Source organism: Aethalodelphis obliquidens, unplaced genomic scaffold (genome assembly GCF_003676395.1).
Source record: "Aethalodelphis obliquidens isolate GAN/ISIS:26980383/991018 unplaced genomic scaffold, ASM367639v1 scaffold13, whole genome shotgun sequence".
Taxonomy (NCBI): Eukaryota; Metazoa; Chordata; class Mammalia; order Artiodactyla; family Delphinidae; genus Aethalodelphis; species Aethalodelphis obliquidens.
In genome coordinates this window covers 29,094,735-29,107,235 of record NW_020837957.1, presented here as the reverse complement: position 1 = coordinate 29,107,235, position 12,501 = coordinate 29,094,735, and the positions used below count along the sequence as shown (strand labels likewise).

The window sequence follows — 12,501 nt, the reverse complement described above, 5'->3', positions numbered from 1 at the left end:
TCAGAATGCTGAAACTTATTGAAATTTTATGAAATCTCTTTACTACTGAGTCCTTTCTCAGAAGGAGCCAAAGGCCCTCACTGACCTCAAAGAAGATAAACACTGAGAACTTCAGCAAAACAACTTGTGATTTATTACTGTTCATTCCCTTCGGATGTCTCGTCTCCTCAAAGAGGCTCTGTAGCCCATGTCAGGCCATGGAATATTTCTTACTCATGTCTGCATCTCCCTCAGGTCTAGCCTAGGAGGCCGAGCGGCACAGCAGGCACTTGGTAAGTCCTTGAGTTTAATCAAAGGCACAGTGTTCCAGTGACTCTCAAGCTCTTGATTTAAAACTGATTACCTGGGACTTCCCTGGTGGTCCAGTGGTTAAGCATCCTCCTTCCAATGCAGGGGACATAGGTTCGATCCCTGGTCGGGGAACTTAAGGACCCACACGCCGCGGGGCAACTAAGTCCGGCCACCGTAACCACTGAGCCTGCGTGCTCTGGAGCCCGCGAGCCACAGCGAAAGATCCTGCATGCCGCAACTGAGACCGGACGCAACCAAAAATTAAAAAAAAAAGCAAAACTAACTACCTGATTGTTTCTGCAGAACTTTGGCCAACAGGATGAAGTACTGTGTGGGTTAGGAAGCTGCCTCCAAAGACTGCGTCACTGAGCTTTAATCTCAGGATGGAAAGGAGCAGGCTCAGAGGCAAGGGGCCCAAGTGAGACCAGAGGTCCCCATTTGTCAAGAGCCCAACACCTAACAGGCAGAGAGCCTCTGGGACAGCTCAGGGCCTTTCCCCGCTGGCCCACAGAGTACCTTGTGTGAATTAGAATCAGGCACCCTTTCCTCAAGACGCTCTATTGCCACCTGCCAGGCGGCTGTGGTATACAAATTTTCAATGGCTGTTTACGAAGGGCCCCTCCTTAGATATAATGTCCCTCTGTTGTACGCATCCCGGAGCCAATGGCCAGGCCACGGTGTGGCCACCCCCCACTGCTCTGGGCCAGGCTGAAATGCCCAACTGCCCATGCCACCATGTGCTTTTGTCTACCAAATAGGAGATATAAAATTTGAATTTGGGGCTTCCCTGGTGGCGCAGTGATTGAGAGTCCGCCTGCCGATGCAGGGGACACGGGTTCGTGCCCCGGTCCGGGAAGATCCCACATGCCGCGGAGCGGCTGGGCCCGTGAGCCATGGTCGCTGAGCCTGCGCGTCCGGAGCCTGTGCTCCGCAACGGGAGAGGCCACAACAGGGAGAGGCCCGCGTACCGCAAAAAAAAAAAAAAAAAAATTTGAATTTGACATTTTTTCTCTTTGGACTTTTAGTTACAAATTAATTCTTTACTTAGGTAAAGACTTTGACTTTAATCACAGTTATTAGCATGAGAAACTATATTTGTCTAGCCTAGCACCCCAGTGGGAAAAGTTGGATTAGTAAATTCAAGCCTTTCTTCACTTATCTTTGGATTATAATAAAATATTTTTAGGCAAGCCATAAAGCCAGCGAGTGTCAGTCAAAGGTGGCGCAGAACCCAATATACGAATAGTTTCATTGCAAGGCCTTAGGATTGCCACAAATGCCATCCCCTTTCATTCTATTCTACCTCAGATTAAAACAGTTGAAGGTTTGTACTAGAAATTGTTGGGCCTGAAACTGGTGGAGAAGTGGATTCTTGTTTTTCAGCCTGTGGTCAGGGTTAAGAGTGGCAGAAGTAATTGGGATTTATTCATTCTGTGGCTTCGTGATCAATTTATGCAGGTTTTCAACAGTAAAAATACCACTTGGATCTCTGAAAGCCCTTGATATACTTTGGAATTTGGTCATCAACTGGTCCACTGCTTAAAATTCAGCACAAGGCAGTGTTTCAAAGGGTCTGAGTTTCTGAAATCCCCAAAGAATCTTATCTTTAGGCGGGTTTACTTGTACGCCAACCCTAGATGCTAAGAGGCTTGGTGAGGCTTAGAATACTCCTGTGATGGGGATCAAAAGTGTGCGCTTTCCAGGGTGGAGGAGCTCCGCCTCTTCAGGTGTTTACAGCATTCGTTAGGGTTCGAGATGGCACGGCTGTCACGTCATCACGTGTCTTGCTGGAGTTCAGTGGATCTGAGATGAGGGTCTTTCCGGACTCTGGCATTGCCCTGGCCACCTGGGGGCAGTTCACAGCGGACTCAGAGGGGTTTCCCATCGGCTCATCAGAGGACATGGTCTTTGCTGAGAAATTAGACCAATTTTACATGCAGTCGGACTTACAATTTTGTTTGTGATCGTAATTTCTGGATGAGATTTATGGAAAAACATGACCTGTGGAGTTGTTTGGTACAACCCGATGAGTGGCCTGGACTTCTGTGGACCTCTCCCTCAGTTGAGTAAAGTGGCCTAGGGCAGAAGAGAGAAGCTTTTGTCTGAGAGCCTGATAGCTTTCTGGGTGTTGTGGCCCGACACTGCACTAGGACAGAATAGCCCAGAAGCTTGCTCCCTCCCTTCCTCTTTTCTTGCACACATTCCCACCCTCCTTTTTTTATTTCAAGCAAGTTAATTCCCAACCTTGGTCATAGAATGAATGACTAGAAAATCATCCCAACCTTAAAAATTCAACAAAAAAACATATTGATGACTAAGCCTCGAAGGCCCTGAAGGACACATCATCTCTGTACCAGGACGTCTCAGCCCTCGGGCAAAACACACAACTTTCTTACACCCTCATGCTGCCACTCTGTCCTGTGTGCTGTGGACGTGTGGCCGGCTGGAGTAACCACGTGTGCATGTTAGTACTGAGACGCGTGCCGCCGAAGCAAAGTGCCTTCTTACGGGTGCTCAGTGACGCGTCACCCTGCACAGGTGGAACCGTTTAGTGCTGCTCAAAACCCCAGCAACTATTGACCTGGAACTGAAATAAACAGAATAAACATAACTACGCCTAAGTAGAAATTGGTAGTTCCAACTTCTAGCTTTTTTTATTGCATCAGAACTATTGAGAAATTCTCAAAGACCAAATATCTCTCAAACCTTCTGATGGGTTGTATAATTCGTTTTTAAAAAAAACTCTTTAGTGAAGTAACTTTCTATTTTTTAGCTAAGAAGCATCTTTAGAGGGTTCAAATTCTACGTTGTTCCACATGAGCACCTACCGTGTGCCAGGCACTGTGCCAGTTCCTTTTTTTTTTTATTCCAGGGGCATCAGGTCAGGTAGTCCTGTGACGTGGGCGCTATTACTCCCAGGTGCAGACAGACACAAGTTAAGAGAAGTCTAGAAAGGTGGTCAGGGTCACCTGTTCTTTTATTTTTTCCCTTCCAGTTATATTGAGGTATAACTGACATACAGAACTGTTAAATTTAAAGTGTACAGCATAACGATTTGACTTCCATACGTCATGAAATGATCGCAATAAGTTTAGTGAACATGATCTCCTGTAGATAGAAAATTAGAGAAATAGAAAAAATATATTGTTTTCCTTGTGATGAGAACTCTAGGATTGACTCTCTTAACACCTTTCATATGTAATGGGCAGTAGAGTTAAGTATATTGATCATGTTGTACGTTACATCCCTAGGACTTATTTATCTTATAACTGGACGTTTGTGCCTTTTGACTCCTTCATCCAATTCCCCCTCCCCCCACCCACCTCTGGTAACCACAAATCTGATCTCTTTTTCTATGAGTTTGTTTGTTTGTGAAGTATAATTGACCTACAACACTCTGTTAATTCCTGTTATGTAACATAGTGATTTGATACTTCTCTACATTCATAATGATTACCGTAAGTTTGGTTACCATCTGTCACCATACAAAGATATTACATAATTATTGACTGTATTCCCCACACTGTACATTTCACCCCCTGACTCATTTATTTTGCAGCTGGAAGTTTGTACCTCTTAATCTTCCTCACCTATTTCTCTCATCCCCCAACCCCACTCCCTCTGGCAACCACCTGTTTGTTCTCTGTATCTGTGAGTCCGTTTCTGTTTTGTTATGTTTGTTCCTTGTTTTGTTTTTTAGATTCTACATTATAAGTGAAATCATACAGTATTTGTCTTTTTTTTTGTCTGACTTATCTCACTTAGCATGATACACCCTCTAGGTCCATCCATGTTGTGTCAAATGGCAAGATTTCATTCTCTTTTATGGCTGAGTAACATTCCATTGTGTATATATGCCCGATCTTTTTTATCCATTCATCTATTGATGGGCACTAAGGTTGCTTCCGTATCTTGACTATTGTAAATAATACTGCTGTGAACATAGCGGTGCATATATTTTTTCTAATCAGTGTTTTAGTTTTCTTCAGATAAATACCCAGGAGTGGAATTGCTGGATCACATGGTAGTTCTATTTTAAATTTTTTGAGGACTCTCCATACTGTTTTCCACAGCATCTGCACTCATTTACATTTCCACCAACAGTGCATGAGGATTCCCTTTTCTTCACATCCTCACCAACACTTATTATTTGTTGTCTTTTTAATAATAGCCATTCTGACAGGTGTGAGGTGATATCTCATTGTGGTTTTGAGTTGCATTCCCCTGATGATTTGTGATGTTGAGCATCTTTTCACGTACCTGTTGGCCATCTGTATGTCTTCTTCAGAAAAATGTTTATCTAGATCCTCTGCCCGTTTTTTAAAATCAGGTTGTTTGGTCTTTCGCTCTTGAGTTGTATGAGTTCTCTGTATATTTTGGATATTAGCCCCTTATCAGGTATATCGTTTGCAAATATCTTCTCTTCAATAGGCAGCCTTTTCATTTTGTTGATGGTTTCCATCATTGTGCAAAGCCTTGTAGTTTGATGTAGTCCCATTTGTTTATTTTTGCTTTTGTTTCCCTTGCCTGAGGAGACATATCCAAAAATATGTTACGAAGACCGATATCTAGGAATGTGCTGCCTATGTGTTCTTCTAGAAGTTTTATGGTTTCAGGTCTCCCATGTAAGTCTTTAATCCATTTGAGTTTATTTTTGTATATGGCATGAGAAAGTAGTCCGGTTTGATTCTTTTGCATATAGCTGTCCAGTTTTCCCAACACCATTTACTGAAGAGGTTGTCTTTCCTCCATTGTATATTCTTGCCTCTTGGTAATAGATTAATTGCCCACACAAGGGTAGGTTCATTTCTGGGCTCTCTATTCTGTTCCATTGACCTATGACTCTGTTTTTTGTCACCTGTTCTTGACCAACCTCCAAACTCTTTCTTTTTCTCCCCACCCAGTGGCAAGGAAGCTGCCACACGGAGGGTGAAATGGCAAGCATGGTTCCAGTCAGTAGGTGTTTACTGGGTACCTGCTGCGTGCTAGCCACCAGGCTCTGGGAGCCCAAAGCAAGTAAGCCATGGCCTCTGCCCTCAAGGAGCTCATGCCCGGCAGACTGCATTGCCCCCACTGTGTGGAGTGTGTTAGTGGATTCCCTGCCCCCTTTGATAAAATCAGACTAATTCAGCATGGCCTTCAAGGCCCTGCCTGCCTCATCCAACTCCCCTCTGGCCTCTCCCCATCCCCCAGCTTGGGCTCCAGCCGGGATACACAGTGGCATCTGCAGGTGGGTCACTGTCTCTGGACCATGAGAGAAGGCATGGAGGAGGGACATAAGGGACTGTGTGTCCATGAAGCTGTGGAAGGTCCTATGACCAGAGCCCTGTGTCAGTGTGCCTCAGAAAGGGAGCTCAGGGCCAGATGGAGAAGGGCATCTCCTGCCTTTGGGTTTTATGTGTAGGATACTGTGAGCCCTTTGGAACATGTGGACCCTTTAAATAAAGTCCAAAAAACTTTAATGCCCCAAATCTGCTGACTCATGGACCCCACTCATGGACCCACTGCATAATGGCAGTACCCTTGCCCATCTCCCCCATCCATCAAGCCTCTGCCACTTATTTCTGGGGACCCACAAAGATGCCTCACATAGGCATCCACAGCCTTCTCGTGACCTGGGCCTCGTAGCAACTTCAGACCTGGGTCCCTGTACGAGGTGTCCGTATATAGCAAGAGCGGTGCGTCAGCTCACCGGGCTTCAAGGAATGTAATGTGTTCAAAGCTCAGGGATCTGGGAGGAGAGGGCCAGGCCTGAGCCCTGGGAGGCCTGAGCCCTGGGAGAGTGAAAACCAGACATAAGAAGCCGATCCATTTTGGGGGAGGAGGGGCTAGAAGAGACTCTGGATCTCAGGTCAGCCCCAGCTGGGGCACCCCTTGACTAAAGTCTCTGAGGATATGATGATCTGTGGCTTTGTAGGTGGGGGGTTGTAGCACTAGACATGGGGGTAGGGAAATTATCAGGAGGCTATTGTGAAAGTTCAGGGAGAATAGGGCATGATAACCTCCACGGGGATTAGAATGGGCCTTGGTGAGAGGTATAATCAGGAATTTCTTGATCCATGGAAGCCAGTTCTGAGGGTTCTAGTTTGAGTAATGAGGGCAGTGGAGGTGCCAATGACGGGGAAAGGAGAAGAGCAGGCTTTGCAGAAAAGATGAGTTCCATTTATCCATATCGGCATCTGAGCTCTGAAGTGGATTCTGGTAAATATCCCTACCACAGCAGCAACCCTAAAGGCTGGAGCTGGGGATTTGGGCATCATCAGCACATTTCAAAAGACTCTGAACTGGCCTCGTGCCGCTAACCCCAGCCCCATCCAGTCCCTTCTGCTCACCGCAGCCACATTGATCCGTCCAAAAACATCTTTTTTTTGTATCTGTTGCCTTCCCGGGCAGAAAGTGTCAATGGCCTTCAGCGTCTGGAGTGTGAAGGTCTAACCTCTCAGTCTACAGTGCCCCTCTGTCTGATCTGTCTGATCTCTGCCTTTCTGGGTCAGGACTTCTCTGGTCACAAGTGACAGGAGTCCAGCACAAACTAACTGAGGTATCAGGGGAGTTTGCCAGTTAACATGATCAGCTGGGGTTAGGGATGTGTGTGCCGCTCGGACCCTTCCACCTCCTCCTTCTCTTCTCTTTGCACAGTGACTTCATTCTCTCAGCCCAGTCGGGTCAACATAAGGTGAAGCAACCTCCGTTCTTCCAGTCTCATGACGTTTTCACAAGCAGGTAGGGTGTCCTTCACTCAGTTCCCTTAGAAAGATCCCAGGAAGAAATTTGGTGAGGCCAGCTTGGGTCAGGGACTTAGCCAGGCCAGCCAGCAATGTCCAGGGAGGTAGGTTTGAACCACATACTTAGAGAAAAGATGGAGCTCTCCTGGGGAGAGAAAACGGGTGCTTGGGGTGTTAGGGGGAGAGGCTCCGCCTGCTCTAGTCCTCTCCTCCTCAGACAGCACCTTTATCTGACCAGGCCCACCTGCTCTTAGCTCACATGCCCAAAGCACCCTTACTGTTCTCAAGTTTTATCCTCAAGGGCCAACCCTGATACCCCGTCTTCTCCTTCCTACCCACCCCCCCCATATGGGGCCTTTTTGACATGGGAAAACCAAAGGATAAAAGAGGTGGCGTAACTTGCCCAGGCTAAGGAGCTGTAGGGGCAGGGATGAGATCCCAGCATTCTGTCTCCAGAGCTCACGGATGTGTTAAACTATTCCCTGTGTGGGCTTTTAGGAGAATGTGCCCTCCTGAGGGTAGGGACGCAGCCTGTCATCACCCGCCAGCAGCCTGAGGGTTGGCAAACTGCTTGGTCACCATTGTTGTTGGCCCCAAGATGGTGCCTCTGCAGTCTTTTCCTTTCCATACACAGCTCCCAGCCTGGGGATGTGGTCTTTCTTGGTGATTTGCACAATTTAAAATTCTGTGGGAACTGGGAAGCTTTCCTTCCACACAGGGAGAGAATAAAATATGAGTTACAATGCAGATGCCATCTTTTCCTAATCCTCTCAATGGTCTCCCACAGCGGCTCTGGGGCTTTCCCACCGATGGTGGTGAGCACGCGTCCCTCATCCCCCGGACTTAGGAACACAAACCTCCGGAGGGTCTGGGTCCCATTGTCGTGCCTGATTTGAAATGCAGGATCGCACCTCACACAGCCGTCGCGAGAGGAGACCCTGAGCTCCATTCCTCCCTGGGCTGGGACAGCTTTTTCTTCCTCAGAGAACTGTTGAAATGTGGGTTTCCTTGTTAATCGAGGTTCCCAGCACGTCGGTGGAGCTGGCTCTGTGCCTCCAGAATGTGTTTTCCAACCATCTCCTGGGCTCCAGCTATTCCAGCCTGTCAAGACCAGACTTGCCTGCGGTGTGGGGCTCCAGAGATGTTCCTTCCAGATTAGAGTGATTTTCGGAGGCGGCCTCAGCAAGCTAGGACTGGTCCTGGCTGTGTAACCAGACCAGAGGGCCTGGGGCAGGTGGACAGCGGGCTCCTGAAGAGGATTGAGGTAGCCAGTGGGCACTTAAACAAGTACCAGGCTGCTTTCCTGAACTGCTTTCCTCCCAAATACTGACCCACCCACCACGCCTGTGCATCAGACCTTAAACACCTCAGACGTAAACTGTTCATTTTATTTCACCAGGTGAATGGCATTCTGATATAGGCCTATAAAAACAGTGAACAGTTCGCGCAGTCTGTGTACCACGGTATGTCATAAGCGCTTTATGGATATCGATCCATTTCATCCCTATTAACCTGTCGTCATATGTTATTATCCCCATTTTGCAGACCAGGAGCTCTACAGAGAGGGAAAGTCACTTGCCCAGAGCCACACAGCTGGTGAGTGGCACAGTGGCCTATGGATGGAGGGGGCAGGCTGGCCTGAGCTCTTAAACACCGTGCTATCACATCCGTTGACGTCAGGGTTGTGAAAATGCTGGCAGTAGGAAAGTAGTAGCTAGACTCAGATTTCCATGAAAAGCAACAATGATAGTAATTTATGAACTTTCTGGCTAAACTTCAATTCGGTTGGACAGTTGTGGGCCTCATCCATCCCCTCATTTGCTGTAGTTATCCGTTTACCTACCTCTCGTCTCAGACCCCAGAGCCAATGACTGGGACTGGAAGAAGTTTTAGAAGTGGAGCCATGTGAGTGGGTAACCGTGACACAGTAGTTACTAAGCCCTGCCTCCATCCCTCCCTCCCTTTCTTCTTTCCTTTCTTTCCTGCTCAAGGTATACTTATTACTTAATTTACATACATAGCACATTTTTTTACACCTCCCCCCCCAAAAAAAGGACTGCTCTCAAATCTCTGATGGATCAGACGCAGGCAAGACTTGGAGTAGAAGATACGTGTCCAGCCTGCATCCTTCTCTTATGGTGGCTGTGGGTGGATTTGGTCCCCGGAATGAACCTGGCAAGACTTGTGGCAGAATGTTCTTGATCCAAAGCCTAGCAGCTTCCCTTCCTCCGGAGGTTGTGCCCCAGCTGCTGTGTGTGGTGGAGCTCAGGATGGCCAGGGCCCGTGCTGGTGCAATGAAACCCTATTCCATCTCTGGCCTCCCCTCGCTGCCCCCTCCTCCCCTCAAGATAAGAGGCTGGAGAAACAAAGAATCAGACTTATCTTGCAGGAATGAAGTTCAAATTTAGGAGCAAATAGTTAGAGAATTTGAGCTTGAAGAAAACGTTGTGTTACTATAAGTGGTCATTAGTAATATTTATAGCATTTGTTTGAGAGATCGATTATTTGTAATTGTTTTCTTGCTTTCTCTGGCAGTTGAAGAACATAAGGTCCAAAGGTCAGTGAGTGCTGCACTTCCATTCAGTGTAAACTGCTTTCTTATATGGTCATCCCTCACCAACCACGGGGTTGACAGCACATCAAAGTACCTACCTACAGCGGCAAAATCAGAGTCAGCAAGGTGGAGCTGTCATAAAATAGGCACCTGGGGAAAATAAAAGTTGCGTTAATATATGTGATTAAAACAATGAGTGAAAGTTCTAGAAGGCATCCTCTCCCAAATAACCACTTTTTAATCATGAGAGTGACCATATGTGGGTGACTTCTGAATTGCCTCTTCAGTTGTTTGGGAGACATTGCCCACATCATCTGTAAACGCAGAAGCTCCCAGCGGCCCCCTTGGCTCCTTTTAATGCAGTAGAACCAGCCCTCACTGGCTTGAAATGAAGCCCCTCCCCCTCCCCCCCTCCCTCTTCATCTCCCTCCCTTTCCCTTCTCTTCTTCCCGTTTAAAATACAAGTCTGGACAACTGTGGAACTCCCTAACTTTTCACAAATTATGCAGGAGCTTGAGGGCATATTTTCTGAAGTCTGGTCTTCTGTCCCAGATTGTGTGAGAGGGTCAGTCTTACGGATATTTTCTCTCTTCTCTAGGTACTTCCCTAGAGTGCCCCAGCTCCCGAGTCTGCAGGGGGGAGAGAACAGTAATTGTGGACTTTCCTCTAAGGAGTTAGGACAGAAGTAATGAGAACTGATATTTTTTTTTTTTTTTTTTTGGTAACAAGTGCAAAACAATATTATCTCAAAACCTGAAGTAAAAGATTGTCCCATATAAAATGCTACAGAAGACCTTTGATGTTTATGAGATGCCGAGAAAGAGAGAGGGGGTGGAGGATGGGACGTGGCCTGGGTGTTGGCTATCAGGGAGCGAGGAGAGTACGGGGATAGCTTTCGGGGTCTGGGCGAACACAGTTTCAGTGGAGGGTTACACAGCTGGTTGCTGCATTTTCAGAGCTCGGACCAAGAAGAAGTGGACCCAGGGCTCGGCACAAGGGATGTAGGCTAGGTGTCCAGACTGTCAGGGTGGCTGAAGAGGGGCCAGGGTCACAGTATCGGTTAGGATTTAGCTCAGCTGCCAGTGACAGGAACACCCAAAATAACAGGCTTAAAAAAGCTAAAAGATCACATGGAAGACCTGGAGGCCGGCAGTCCAGGGCCGGGTGTTGGCCTCACCCTTGGGAGGGACCTGGGCTCGTTCAGGCCTTCTGCTTGCCTATTCCTCTGGTTTGGCCTCTTCCTCATTATCCAGGATGGTTTTGCAGCTCCGGCCATCACATCTCAGCTTGGAAGTCCCACCAACGTGGCAGTTTACCCTTCCTTGGCCAAAACTTAGCCACGTGGCCACATCTCCCTATAAGAGAGAAAGACTGAGGAATGTCAGTCATCCTTTAGCTGTGTGGCAACCCGCCTGGTTAAACCAGGGCTTCAAATAATTTGAGAGGAAACAGGAGAACCTCCATAACTGAGAAAAGTCATAGACATTGGGTTATTTGTTCATTCAGTGAGTACGCAGTAACCATTGTGTTCAGGCATTGCCCGAAGGCAGCAGGGGAGAAGGCAGATGGGCTTCTGGTCTCGGGAAGCTTGTTACCTAGCAGGAGGCAAGACAGACAATACACAAATAGCAGATGCGGCCTGGTTGACAATCTACATTCTGCACTCAGAATGTCTTCAGATGTACCTGTACATAATTAATGATCGAAGCCGACAGTGTCAAACATCAATGCTAATAATGCCTGCGGGCGCTGTGGGCAGCCAACATCAGTATCTCTTTGATAGGAATTCAGCTCATCTGTCAAACACTCCGGGGGGGGTCCTGCACTGTGAGAAGAGTGGTGGGGAAGAGGTGGAGGGAGAAGTAAATAATTAGTAAGCCAGAGCCCCACCTTGAAAACAGCCCGGGAGTCATTCTGCGGCCAGTGCCCTCGTGGGCTGAGGATCAGAATCCAGCTATAAAAGCCCAGGTCTTTTTCTTCTTCTTGAGTGGAGGAGGTCTGGGGGGCTCTTTCCTTGCTAAGGTGCAGGGCAGTGTGATGAGGATAGTTTTGTGATTCCTACAGGCCTTTGAGGCCCAGCTGGGGAAGTTGAGAAAACACAAGGGCACAGCCTTTTCCTGCTCATATAACCTTCAGCCACAGTCTCTGAGCCCGGTTTTGCTGGGAACCAGGCAGGTGTCCAAGTTCAGTTCACATGTTGTAAGTGGGCGTGGGTTCTAAATTAAACCCGGAACAAGTGTTACCCACCCAGAACTCCTGTCCCGGCCGCTGTGCAGTGACCTAGATTCAGTGATTCTCAAACTACTTGAGGTGAAGAGCCAGTTCTTTGTTTTGATTTAAGTTTCCTTTTCCAATCTGTCGTAAAAAATGAAATAGCAGAAAAATGAAATTAAAGTCACATACAAAATACACACTCAGACTTCTGTTAGTAGATTCAAGAGACACTACTCTGTCCAATTGCTCTAAACATTTCTAAAGGCAAACTCGGTCCTGAACTGGAGTTTGCCAGTAGCAAAGATTTCAGAGCCATCACGACAGCCCTGGGACTGCACTTTGGGCAGCACTGTCCTGCAGGCCTGGGACCATGGGCCGGCTGGGACTCTGTCCTTCCCAGCTCTGTGTTAGGACGGCTCTGAAGGAGAATGAGGAAGCTCTCTGGGTGGCCTGGCACATCTCTCCCTGGCGCCCCCTGCCCTGCTCCCCATGTTTTCAGCTGCTACCCGAGTAGACTGATAAAAGGAACGGCTTGGCTTACTCTCCTATCATAGTCCCCGAGTGCAGGTGAAAATTTTACTCCACGCTCTCTCCAGCCAGAGAAATGAAAGTTCACAGCTAGTTGTAATCATTATCCAGGTTCCTCTACCTGACCAGGGCTTTGGGCATATACTGGTTTGATTAGCAAAGCAGCCGACCGCAAGGCTGGCGTCTCCA

The 12,501-nt window shown here is 47.6% G+C and overlaps 1 protein-coding gene across 2 annotated transcripts in view; it reads left to right on the top strand.

Moving 5' to 3' along the window:
- The window catches only part of BCAR3 (BCAR3 adaptor protein, NSP family member), a 117,028-nt gene that overhangs the window by 74,897 nt on the left and 29,630 nt on the right, over positions 1 to 12,501 (top strand). The window lies entirely within an intron of this gene.